The 11,958-nt window shown below is 33.6% G+C and overlaps 1 pseudogene across 1 annotated transcript; it reads right to left on the bottom strand.

Moving 5' to 3' along the window:
- Window positions 1-4,823: 4,823 nt before the first annotated feature.
- LOC143575647 (protein PUTATIVE RECOMBINATION INITIATION DEFECT 1-like) lies at window positions 4,824-11,526 on the bottom strand (annotated as a pseudogene). Its single transcript, XR_013142806.1, has 9 exons — window positions 11,205-11,526; window positions 10,123-10,232; window positions 9,849-10,024; window positions 9,419-9,712; window positions 8,314-9,277; window positions 6,615-7,320; window positions 6,255-6,535; window positions 5,499-6,150; window positions 4,824-5,424 (listed from the first exon to the last, which is right to left on the bottom strand). The product of XR_013142806.1 is annotated as a protein PUTATIVE RECOMBINATION INITIATION DEFECT 1-like (transcript).
- Window positions 11,527-11,958: the final 432 nt, after the last annotated feature.

The raw sequence follows: 11,958 nt of genomic DNA, 5'->3' as shown, positions 1-11,958 counted from the left end.
ATAGTAGTTGCCTGATTTCCGATCACCGAATTATAGGTTGGCATGGGAGGGTTTATAGATGTTTCCGCATTAATCTCATTCATTATGGGTTGGAAGATTTCACATTCTATTAGGCATCTACCCTTTCTCTCCAATAAGGGTATTGGTGCAGTTTCTTGTGGTTGTGACGGTTGTGTGGTAACGGTTCCCTTTCCCATATTTCCTCTATTTCCACCCTTCCATTGTAGATTTCTCATTTTCTTTCGTTTCGGTTTTGTTGAGGCTTTATCTTGGAATACCATTAGTTCATCTGTGTCTCCTCCATCTCAACACTGATTATCACTTGTTTGTATTGCCATATCCGTGTTTAAAACATATATATTCTGAAAGGCTTCCACCAACTCACTCATATAGTTAATCAAAAATAATAAAAACAACGAACTCCACAAAAATAATCATATATTTATATACATGTGTGGTTAGAATCTTATTCGTATAATTAACACATAAGTTAATACATTTATTTCCTAACTTTTATGTTCAAGATTAAGTATTATCAAAATACTTATTTTGTTTAAATTAGTGGCTCTGATACCACTTCCTGTCATAGCCCCAACCCCTTATCCAAGCATGGGCCGCAAACGCGAGAAGTGGTACCGGTGTTTATTAAAATATTTAGCAACGAACAGATTCAACAAGACCGCAGTTAGGAAAAATCACCAGTGTTCAAAAAACCAGATTTCTTATAGGAATAAAACCCATATTTTTACAAACAAAAGTTTTATAGAGATAAATCCTAATTTACAAAAGACTATGTCCTTTTTATTCTGATGACAAGCCACTTATTTAAGTTGGAGTGCCACATAGCACTATTTCTATTTCTTTCATAGCAAGTCACCTTAAAATGTTTAAAAAAATTGATTAGCAGGAAACACCGGTGAGTACATTCATTTGTAAATGACACATTTTTATAATACAACATTAAGATGTTTTTACAGTTGCTTTCTGACAAATTACCGTAAGGCATTTTTCACTTGACCATATATGTGAATGTGGTCATATTACTTATTGGGTGACTCTTTGTCCAATAAGTAACGATATCATAAGTATTGTAGACAAAATCCGATATACCAGTATTAACCATGATGTAAGTCACAACAACTTAATCACTGTAATGTAATCAAAATTGTTCGAAAACATTTTAAAAACAATTAGACTATTATACTCTGTCATGAGTTATACATGTTTTAAAAATCTCAATGACAATGTTGGAAAGTTGTGTGTCACACAAAAATGTGAGCTTGTACAAAAACTCGAATGTCTCATCTTACAAGTTTACAATTTACAAGCTTCTTGGAATTAAGCACCTAATTTATATAATGTAGTAGGTATTAGTATAAACCGAAAAGCTTTAACGATAATCACGAGATTGAAAACTTTACACGATAGCAAAAAGTCTCACATTGTTCATGCAGAGATTTGGATTTGTGTATCAAAACCTTGATGGATTGGATAGGATATCGTTGTGATGATTAGTGGAATTATACCAACACTATTGTATAATAGAAAACAAAAGAGAGAGCGAAAGTAAATGGATAACGAAACTAAGCCTTGATCACTCCTCTTTAATAGCTGACTTTCTTGTTAGTCGCGTATCGCAAGGGATACGCATCGCATAGCTCGAAGGCAATTTTAGGTTTGCTGAGTCAGCCCTAGCTATGCCACGTGGCATGCAACGTGTCACGATTACTTAAGCTACAGTTCGTGTATGACGATGGGCTAAAAACATGTTTGTCACGTAGCGTTACAGCTGCCAGAATATCCGGATAATTATTGGTCATCGCGCATCGCGATAGGTCCTCTAATGATCCGCCGCATGGCGCAAGAAAATAAAAACAAAAAATTTTATTTTCTTATATTGGTTGTCGTCGTACGTGTTTGATGTTTTGATTCTTGATTGTTCCGGGAATATTTTCAAGAGTCGTTACAACGAGTAATGATCCTGTCAATTGTAACATCTCCTTTTCGCGACGTATGGGACTCTTTGTAGTTGGTTCGTTAATAACCAACCATTGTATATTATTGTAATGGAGATTGCCAAGGTTATGTTTCTAAATGCTAAGTAACAGAAATTAAGGGGCACAAATGAAAGAGAGGAACACCCTCTAGGGTATATTACGGCCACAAGTTCCATTTAAAAGTGCAAGGTTATGAAACATATACCAGTAAAAATAGCAATCTACTCTTTATTCTATAAATATAACACTAAAACCTTTTTTTAAAGACTGAAATACAAATTTGTCCTTTAAATATAACCAATTTATGGATTAAGTCTTTTAAAACATTTACTTTCACTTTTTGTCATTTAAATGACACAATAACTCGCTTTTAGTCCTTTAAACAAACGACTATTCAAAAATTTAGTTAAATCCAGGCACGTGCCAGATACACGAGGGTATAAAGTTAATTTTCACCTATTAACTAAAATATCTTTTATTTTTACATAACAAAATTTATAAAATCTACAAATTTTAAGAGGTCCAATTTAGAATTTGAAAATGAAGGAGATGAAGATGATGATGTGCGGGTCACATTTTTTTTATTTTAATACATAATTAACAAAAAAAATATGTGTTTATTTAATAGAGTTAAAATTACATTTATACTCTCGTGTGCATTGCACATGTTTTTGCCTTAAGCCCTTAACTGAGTTTTTGAATAACCATTATTAAAAGAATTAAAAGTGAGGTAGTTTGCCATTTAAATAAGAGAAAATGAAAAGTACCTGATTCATAAATTGACTATTTTTAAAATACAAGATTTGTATTTTTGTCCTTTTTTAAAACTCTATTAATTTAAAATTTGTACTCCTTTTTTATTTCTTATATTTAAACCAATATTAGTATTTTTATAATAAAAATGTAATAAATCGAGTATCTAACTATACTAACAAAAGAAAATAATAAAGATGGTGTGTCAATCCCACATTCATTGTTGGTCTAATCTCTCTTCTCATTCATCCTACCTATCCATGGGTTATTGAGCAAAACCATATTAGCAAATGAGTTATAATTTTCTTTCTAATTCTCTAATCTTTCATCTCATTCATCCTAACTATCCATTGATCATGGGTCAAAATAATTTTGCCAAATGGGTTATAATTTAATTTCTAATTCTCTAATTTTTCATCTTATTTATCCTAACTATCCATGGGTTAGGGTGTGCGTGGTACGGTTCGATGCGGTTTTTGACTAAAACCGACCAAAAACCAAACTTTCGGTTTTATGATTTTTAAAACCATTCAGTTTCGGTTTTTTCGGTTTTTGGTTTTCGGTTTTTGGGTTCGGTTTGGTTTTGAATGCGGTTTTTTCGGTTTTGCTAGTCGAGTCAAAACTTTTTGGGCAAAAAACACTTGACCCAAGATATTGAAATCGAGCATGCCATTTTTTTTCTTTAAACTAATGATTAATAGAAAATTGAATATTTGGACCTAAGATATTAAAAGATAATAAAAGACATAGAGCATGTTTGGGATTGCTTCTTAAAAGTGCTTATGACTTTTTGGAGAGGCAAAATATCCAAAATGCCCCTCCAAAAGCACCTAAAAGCTCTCCAATTTGGAGAGCTTTTAGGTGCTTTTGGAGGGGCATTTTGGATATTTTGCCGAGAGCTTTTAGGTGCTTTTGGAGGGGCATTTTGGATATTTTGCCTCTCCAAAAAGCCATAAGCACTTTTAAGAAGCAATCCCAAACACCCCTATATTTGAAATTAAAATTCAAAATCAAAACCAAAAGTACCTATTAATAATTTTTTAATCATACTTTCAAACCAAATATATTTGTATTAACAATATGTAAAAACTAAACAAATATTCATCGATAGATTTTGTTTTAATGATTATGTTTAAGATGTTATGGTTATTTCGATTCAGTTCGGTTTTTTCGGTTCTTAACAAAATATAAAACCGAACCAAAACCAATATTTCGGTTTTTACTAAAGTTTAAAACCGAACCACCGGTTTCTATTTCGGTTTGGTTTTTTCGGTTCGGTTTTTTTGGTTTTATTGGTTTTGGTTCGGTTTTTTCGGTTTTGTGCGCACCCCTAGACAAAACAATTTTGAGAAATGGGATATAATTTCTCTTCTGATTCTTTAATCTCTCATCTCATTATCATATTTATCCACGGGTAATTGGTCAAAACGATTTTTGCAAATTTTGTATATAAAAAAGTCGAATTTGTAAATTTGAGATTCTAGACTTTTATTGTTGGTACTATATATTTTATCTTCTTTTTATCTATAATTTTGTTAATAAATTCAGATAATGGAACATTTTATCTTTATTATTTTACAAATTCCGTGTAATAAACGGGTTCAAAAGCTAGTAATTAAATAATAATAGTTAGTAAATGAACAAATAACCATTACTTCCCTTATAAACTAACAATAAATTTGGAAGGAAATCCGTGGCAAAAGATTACATCTATTGCTATAGTCGACCTCTCCATCAATGAAGAGAAGAAACTCCTAATGTTTTAGTATTAAGTTAAAATTTTTTCCATTTGATAAAATTCGTTGGTTAATCCCGCCATTTAAGCTATTTTTTTAATAATCAAATGAGTAACTTTTAAAAAAATTAACATATAATGTTTAGCATTTATTTAGAAGACAATTGTAACCAGTTAGTGTAGTGGCACTAACTACAAACCGGTTTACCAAACCGAGCTGAAAATCTAACTAAAACTAAACTGGTTTGAAACTGATTATGTGAAAACTAGTTTGTAATTCTCTCTACCAAAACCGGTTTCAAACCGGTTAGTGAACCGAAAACCAGTCAACTAGTCAAAAACCAATCATAAATTGGCCAAAAACCGGTTTCCAACCGAACCCAAACCGATCATAAACCAGCTTTGACTTTTGTTAACCATACCGAACCGGCTTAGGGTTTGAAGCTGGTTTGTGCACCTCTAGTGTGGTTAGAAGCGGCTTTTTACATTCGAAATCTATAATTTGTATTATACACATGTATAACCACATGCTTAAAAAATGAAAGATAATACTAAATGTAAATTCCAAATTGTGAACTCGAATCATCAACCCCGGCCTTTTTAAACCAAAAATTATGAACCGGACTGTATAAACCTCAAAATAACAGTAAACTTTGTACATTCTTCTTAGTTTCACCTTCTTTTAAATTTTATAACAAAAACTACTAAATATATTCAAATTTAACCTATTATATTCTTTTTTTATTATTCTAATTCCATCAGAGTTTCACAGAAAACTTCTATTTCTTCCAATAGTCCCTCATTTAGAGACAATTCAGGTGCAATTAAGTTTATAATTACCTCATAAACTTTCCCCAACTCATCAGGATAAACAACCACCTTCTTCTCCTCTATCTCATCATCTTTAACACCCTCCGAGTAAACACGTTTTCTGCACGCCTGCAACACATAAAATAACAATTCATCACTATTAACCCGTCAAAGATTCCAACTAGTACACCCGTGTTCTTTACCTGAAAAAGCTGATTTAAGCAAGCAATATATTTAGAGTTGTTAAGACACCCTGAACGAATAAGCTCCCGAAATAATATCACCATTTCACGCGTTATATTACCCGCTGAAAGGTTTTGAATGATACCAGAAACACAGGAATCATCAAACACGTCAGATACCCATGCAGGAGCTTCCAGTCGTTTAAGCATTATAACTGCTATATCAACCGCTGGCTTGTTACGAATCATGATGGATTTTGATACCCGACCCGAAACAGCCAAATTCATTACCAGTTCTTCGGTTATCAACCGATACCAGATGTCTGTTTTAACTTCTTGTTCCCAGTCAACCGCCATTGATATACAGCGGGCGCAATTTGTAGCCACCCTGATATCACTGTGCAAGATTAAGCCTTGTAGGATGGAGATAATGGATGGTATATGATGTTTGACTTTGACTTTATCGGGCTCTTTACTTTTTTGTTCTGTTATTCTCTGAAATAGTTCAAGCAAGCAGTATGAAGATATAAGTTTGACCGGATTTGACCCGAAATGAAGCAGCCTGCACAAGTCATGGCAGTGAATGCTGATATAGAATGATGACTGCTGGTTTCGGTTTTCATGGTTAAGTAAGCTTTGTGCATCTTCAGTCCTTGGTAGAACAACATGTACACTAGAATACAAGTGTGTTAGATTTAAAAAATAAAAATTAAAAATAAAAAATCCTAGTAATTTGTTCTGTAGTAGGAAGTTAAGGTTAAAGGTTTTTAAGCTAACCTTCTGAGACAGAAGTAGTTTAGCATAAGACAGAAGATCAGGCATTCTCCGGTTTGTGTTGCCTCGTCATGATCATATAATGCGGGTCCTTTTAAACAAGCATCATGGATCGTTTTGGTAACTAACGCGATCAACTGAGTGTTCAAAAGTATGGCCTTGGAAGCTTCTAGAAGGTTCTGGTGAAGAGAGTGATGCAAGATTAAGCAAAGAATTCCCATCACCAGGAGAGCTTCTTGAGTGCATCCAGTTTCAGTTATTGTAGATATCAGGTAGTGCATCAACTACATAATAAAATAAAAAGCTTATAAACTTAAAAAAAATGCATAAAAAGTGCTTAATATTGTAAAGGTGCTAAATTACCTCTGTCACAACTGCAAGCCAGTCTTCATCATCTGAAAGTGATTCTGAGTTAACTGACTGCAGTACTGTAAAAACTAGTTGACACGTGGCATTGAATATCTCTCCAGAAGAAGAATAATGATGATAAACATTCCGGATTGCAAGAGATATTCCATTTAAGCATAACTGCCCTGAAGCAGCCGGAAATAAGGTAATGGCTGATGCAATCATATTTAATAGCAAAATGATGTCATCTTCGTGTCCATTTTCTTCTAGAAGCTCTCTCAATAAACATGCTACTAGTTTTGCTGCATAGCTGTCTCCAGATGCTACCAACTCAGCAATTTCTTTAAACTTTACGGTTTCGGTATCATTAAACGCAACAATCTGGTTTCCATAGATGATACATCTTCTACACCACCTTAAAACTTGACTAGATAAATATTCACAAATTCTCTCTTGTTGAAACAACCATTTTAGTGATGTATTGTGAGTTCTTGTTGATAGGATTTCAATTCGTTTTTCTGTTACAAGATGGAAAAGGGTATTTTCAGCATCTTGACTATATGGTATTTGGTATGTTATTTTGGCCAGGCTCCTATAAAGGTCATATAGATTTACGACTACTTCCGTTATCAGCGGTTTGACAATCCCACTTAAAATTTCAGAGTTATTAAGTAAAATATATTGCTCCAATGATGCTAATACCATCCTATCATCTGCAAGCCTTGGGTAAGAATATAGAGCAATTAAACACCATAATTAACTATGTGATGACAGGTCAAAGTGGGTAAACTTTGTACGGGCCAAAACAGGTTGGGTTGACCCGAAACACCTTTCATCCAGTTTTTCTTTTGTTTTTTTTTATAATAACTAGTGCAATAAAATACGATTAAAATTACTTTAATAGAATTATTTAGAAGATTTTATGCATTAAAAAGTTCACTTAACACAACCTTTACCTCGTATGAATTGCTTCCCATTTGCCTTCTTTTTTTTCTTTTCACTTTAAATTGTTTTACCCGCTAGAGATTAAGCAAAACCCAGATCAACCTGTTTAGGCTCGTAAACGAACTGAACTACACATTTTCATGTTCGTTTAACTTTAACCGAACAAACAATCGAGCACGAACAATTAAATGAAAGTTTCTTTGCTCGTGTTCGTTCATTAAAAAAATTAACGTGAACGTTTATGATCGTTCGTTAACAGTATAGCAAACGATTCACAAACGTAAATGAATATAACTTAAGCTAACTGAATGAATACAATTGTGTGAATATCAATTAAAATTTTAAATGAGAACATCAATCTGTTGGGCCTAAAAATCTAGTAAAAGTAGATAAACTGTAATCTTCAAATTCTTAAAACTAGACCAGATTGTATTGAATCTAAAAAATTTGAATGGATGCATGGATGAATAAACTTAAACAAACATAAACGAACGAACTTAAACAAACATAAATGAACGTTCACAAACATAAATGAACAAACAAGACATGTGTTCATGTTCGATCGTTTAACTATGATGAATAAAATATGTTGTTTGAGTTCGTTTGTTTATTAAGTAAACAAACTTCCTGTCAAACGGTTCCCTGAACGTGCTGCTCATTTATAGGCCTAGACCCATTAATGAATAAATGGGTCGAAATTGCCACCTTGGTGATTATATCAAACAAACGGGGTCAAAAAAGTCAAGAGTCAACATGAGGACTTTGATACCTGTCATCATACAAGGAGCGGGTATATAAAATCAGCAGAACTGCAGATTGACAACAAAAGACTTCCTGATTATGGGATCCCTTCTGCCCAAGCAAAAACAACAAATCAACTGGATCAGATGGAAGATGCAAAGCAACATCTCTAATGGGTTGACCAGAGTCAACTCCAAGAATCACGTCCAAGATGGAACCCAACAAATAATAAACTCTGCATCTCATCTTCTCAGTAGGAAAAAGGCCTAAACACCCAAATGAAAAACTGAACCAAGAGGATGAAACCAGAACATCTACAAATTCCTTGGGTTGAAAATCAGTATAATCCAGTATGGAGTGATATAACTCAAGCACACCCAATGCAATATCCTCATCGATCTCGTTAACATTCGTGGAAACCCAACGCAATAGTTTAGTTTTACATAGGTCTAATATACAGTCACGCAATCCGTTATCGTTCGAACTTAAGTGTCTAACTTCAAAACTGTATTCGTATGCCTCTTTGAGTAGGTATAGGGAGTGTAACATTTGGGATGAATGTTCCCCAGAATAGCTCAAACAAATTGTAATAGTGTACTCTGATATATCTTCTAGTGATTTGGCAATGATAAGAGTTTCATGAGAAGACGGGGATTTCATGAGAGCTACAAGAGTTGAGCAAACTAAAGTGAATGTTTCTGGAAGCATGTTGGCATCCCCATCGATATGTTTCTTGAGCATTGCTTTTAGTACAAGGCTTATTTCTTCAATGTTGGAAGTTGAAATGATTCCAGGACAGTTTGAAACACATTCTGATAGAAGTTTTAGTGATTGTAGTTGAGCAGGATGAAAAGGAACTTCAGCAACATAATGTAAAACAGAAATCAGAGTTGTGAACCCGATAGCAAGCCTTTGTTTGAAAGCTACTTCTGCCACTGATAAGAGATCAAGAACCTGTAGAGATGAATTGACAAGAGAATCTTTTGTGCACCCTGTAAACAACAGTATACATTTTGCATCAGCTAATCAAATATGCAAAAGTGAAAAATCTTTAAAAAGAAACCCAAGTGATAGAAAAAACACAAATGATATAATATAGCAAACTAGAGTAGATTGAACAGTGTTGAGCCTACCCGACAATCGTAAGATTTCAAAAACATAGTCAGCAATATTCTCCTCAACAAGAACTTGGACCTCTTTTTCTGAAACACCTCCACAAGACAAATACAGGACAATTAAATCCAATGTGGCAGTTTGAACTTCAGAATCTGAAGAAAGCAGAGGTGCTTTTATGGTTTCAGCAAACAAGAGATTCAAAGGAGTCTTTTCTGGTATATACTCATTTGTTTCCATAAAATTGTCTCCTTCATCATTGTCTTCAAATGCATTCTCAAAGACTCCTCCGCGTGCAAGCACAGACAATAGTGCTTTGCAGAAGCAATAGAAGCATGTTATTTGATGGGATATAATCATATAAAACAATATAATAATAATAATAATAATAATACTAATAATAATAATAATAATAATACAGTTTCAAAGAAGCATGGAGTATGGACAAACCTATACAGTTCATGCGAACATCATCACGTTGGGTCTTCAAAAGGGCTTCTAATGACAAATGTAAGATCTTTGAAGAATGGCCACATAAGACATCACCACTGAAATTACCTAACCACGCATGATGAATAACACATATTTTGTAAATAACAAATAGAATCTCGCCTTGGATCTCTTCACTGCATTTAACAAAGAAAAATAGGTAGCAAAAATCAAGCACACTGAAATATTAAAAGATACAATTATACATAATAAATGCATTCAACCCAACTGTTACCTTGGCAACTGGAGACCTGTTATAAGGTTTAGATAAAGTGCATCCTTATCTTTGATATACGTGTAGGGATCATTCTTCTGAGAATCCAATAGAACACCTAAGCAGTGTAGCTAATTGCATAAAATGTTAGCTGAAAATTAACCAACAACTCAACTAGACAAGATGACAGAATACTCTATTGGTTTAAAATTTAAATCACTACTTTGGTGATCTTAAATTACATAAGTTTACAATCTGTACAGGCAGAAAGTCTGTAAGCTACATTACAGTGGCTGAATCATGAATGAGTGGTGGCACCGATTTAAGTATCAACTATGACTAAGTCAGATAATCACTTTTGTTTCTGAAACAGTCAAAATTAAAAAAATAAAAGATACTAGCTATTAGATTATTCCACGCAAAACACAAATTGACATAGTTCAAATTCTACAATGCATTCATATTATTCCACACAAAAAACTACTTGAGTAAAAAAAAATACAATACATTCAAATACTTCAAATATAATATGAGAGGTCTGAACTATCAGATTATTCCATACAATACATTCAAATACTTCAAATCCGACAACATGTATCACGGATCAGACATGGAGAATACAAAATCGCAAAAAGAATTACCACCATTTTTTCATTATAAACTACAATACAGTGGCTGAAATCTAAAAATAGATAATATTTACAATATTCAAACCTGTTTTAAATCACATAAGTTTAAAATCTGCACAGGCAGGAAGTTTGTAAGCTACATTAATCACTTTTAAGTATAACTATGACTAAGATAGATCGTCATTTTTGTTTCTGAAACAGCCAAAGATATAAACTAAACTAAGAAACAGAAACGAGCTGAGATATATGAACTATCAGATTATTCCACACGATAACGCATATTGACATAGTTCAAATTCAACAATGCACTCAAAACACTAAAACATGTATCACCAATCAGACACAGAAATACGAGCTCAGAGATACAAAATATCAGATTATTACACTCGATAACGCAAACTGACAAAGCTCAATATTCTAAATACATTCAAATATTCCAATATGTATATCTGAATCAAATACGAAATGGATTACCATATAAACCTGACGCCTGCTCCAGGACAAGGAACCCGAACACAAGCGATCCGAAACCCTAGCAACAAACTCTCCATAAACCGAACACTCACCATAGCCGCACAGTTCGGAGACCAAATCAATCGTCTGTTTGGCGAGAGGCTGGTCATCGAAGGAGGAAATGGCGGTTACGAGGAAATGCGGATGATAGGTGAGGAGAGTTAGGGTTTGAGATGAGATTGGACAGGCAGACTAAGCAGATGGATCCGCCTTCTAAGGTCTGGAGGATGTGTTGCCGCCGTTGTTCATCATCATCATCATCATCATCATTGGAGGAGTACATTGTTTCAACCTTCCCGCGCTTCTTTAAACATCATTTCAGGTGACTTGTGGGTTGTTTACGTTCAAAAATTGAATATTCTACGTTCGTAAAATCTAAATGAATAGTATATATATTCTAATAAAAACCTACTATTTTTATCTTTATCACTTGTCAATATGATAGCCCATGGGTTTTCATACTCTAACCACTCATTCAAATAAAATCATGAGGAAACCGAGTTCAACCACGAATTATTGTGAATTTGATCATAAATGAGGAAGGTAACCATAAAAAAAATGATTACGTTGAAGCCTTGAGGCTCGTAGAGTAACATTCGTTGATTTTTCAAACCCGAAAATTAGACCCGTTTATATTTTTGGATCTTCTTTTAATTTCTTAACTTGATCGTTATCCTTATTTTACATATTTTATACTTTAATCAAAGTCTACAGG

Source organism: Bidens hawaiensis, unplaced genomic scaffold, assembly GCF_021521415.1.
Source record: "Bidens hawaiensis isolate Kalapana, Puna unplaced genomic scaffold, B.hawaiensis_p1.1 tig00027567_1, whole genome shotgun sequence".
Classification (NCBI taxonomy): domain Eukaryota; kingdom Viridiplantae; phylum Streptophyta; class Magnoliopsida; order Asterales; family Asteraceae; genus Bidens; species Bidens hawaiensis.
This window is presented reverse-complemented; position numbering and strand designations above follow the sequence as displayed.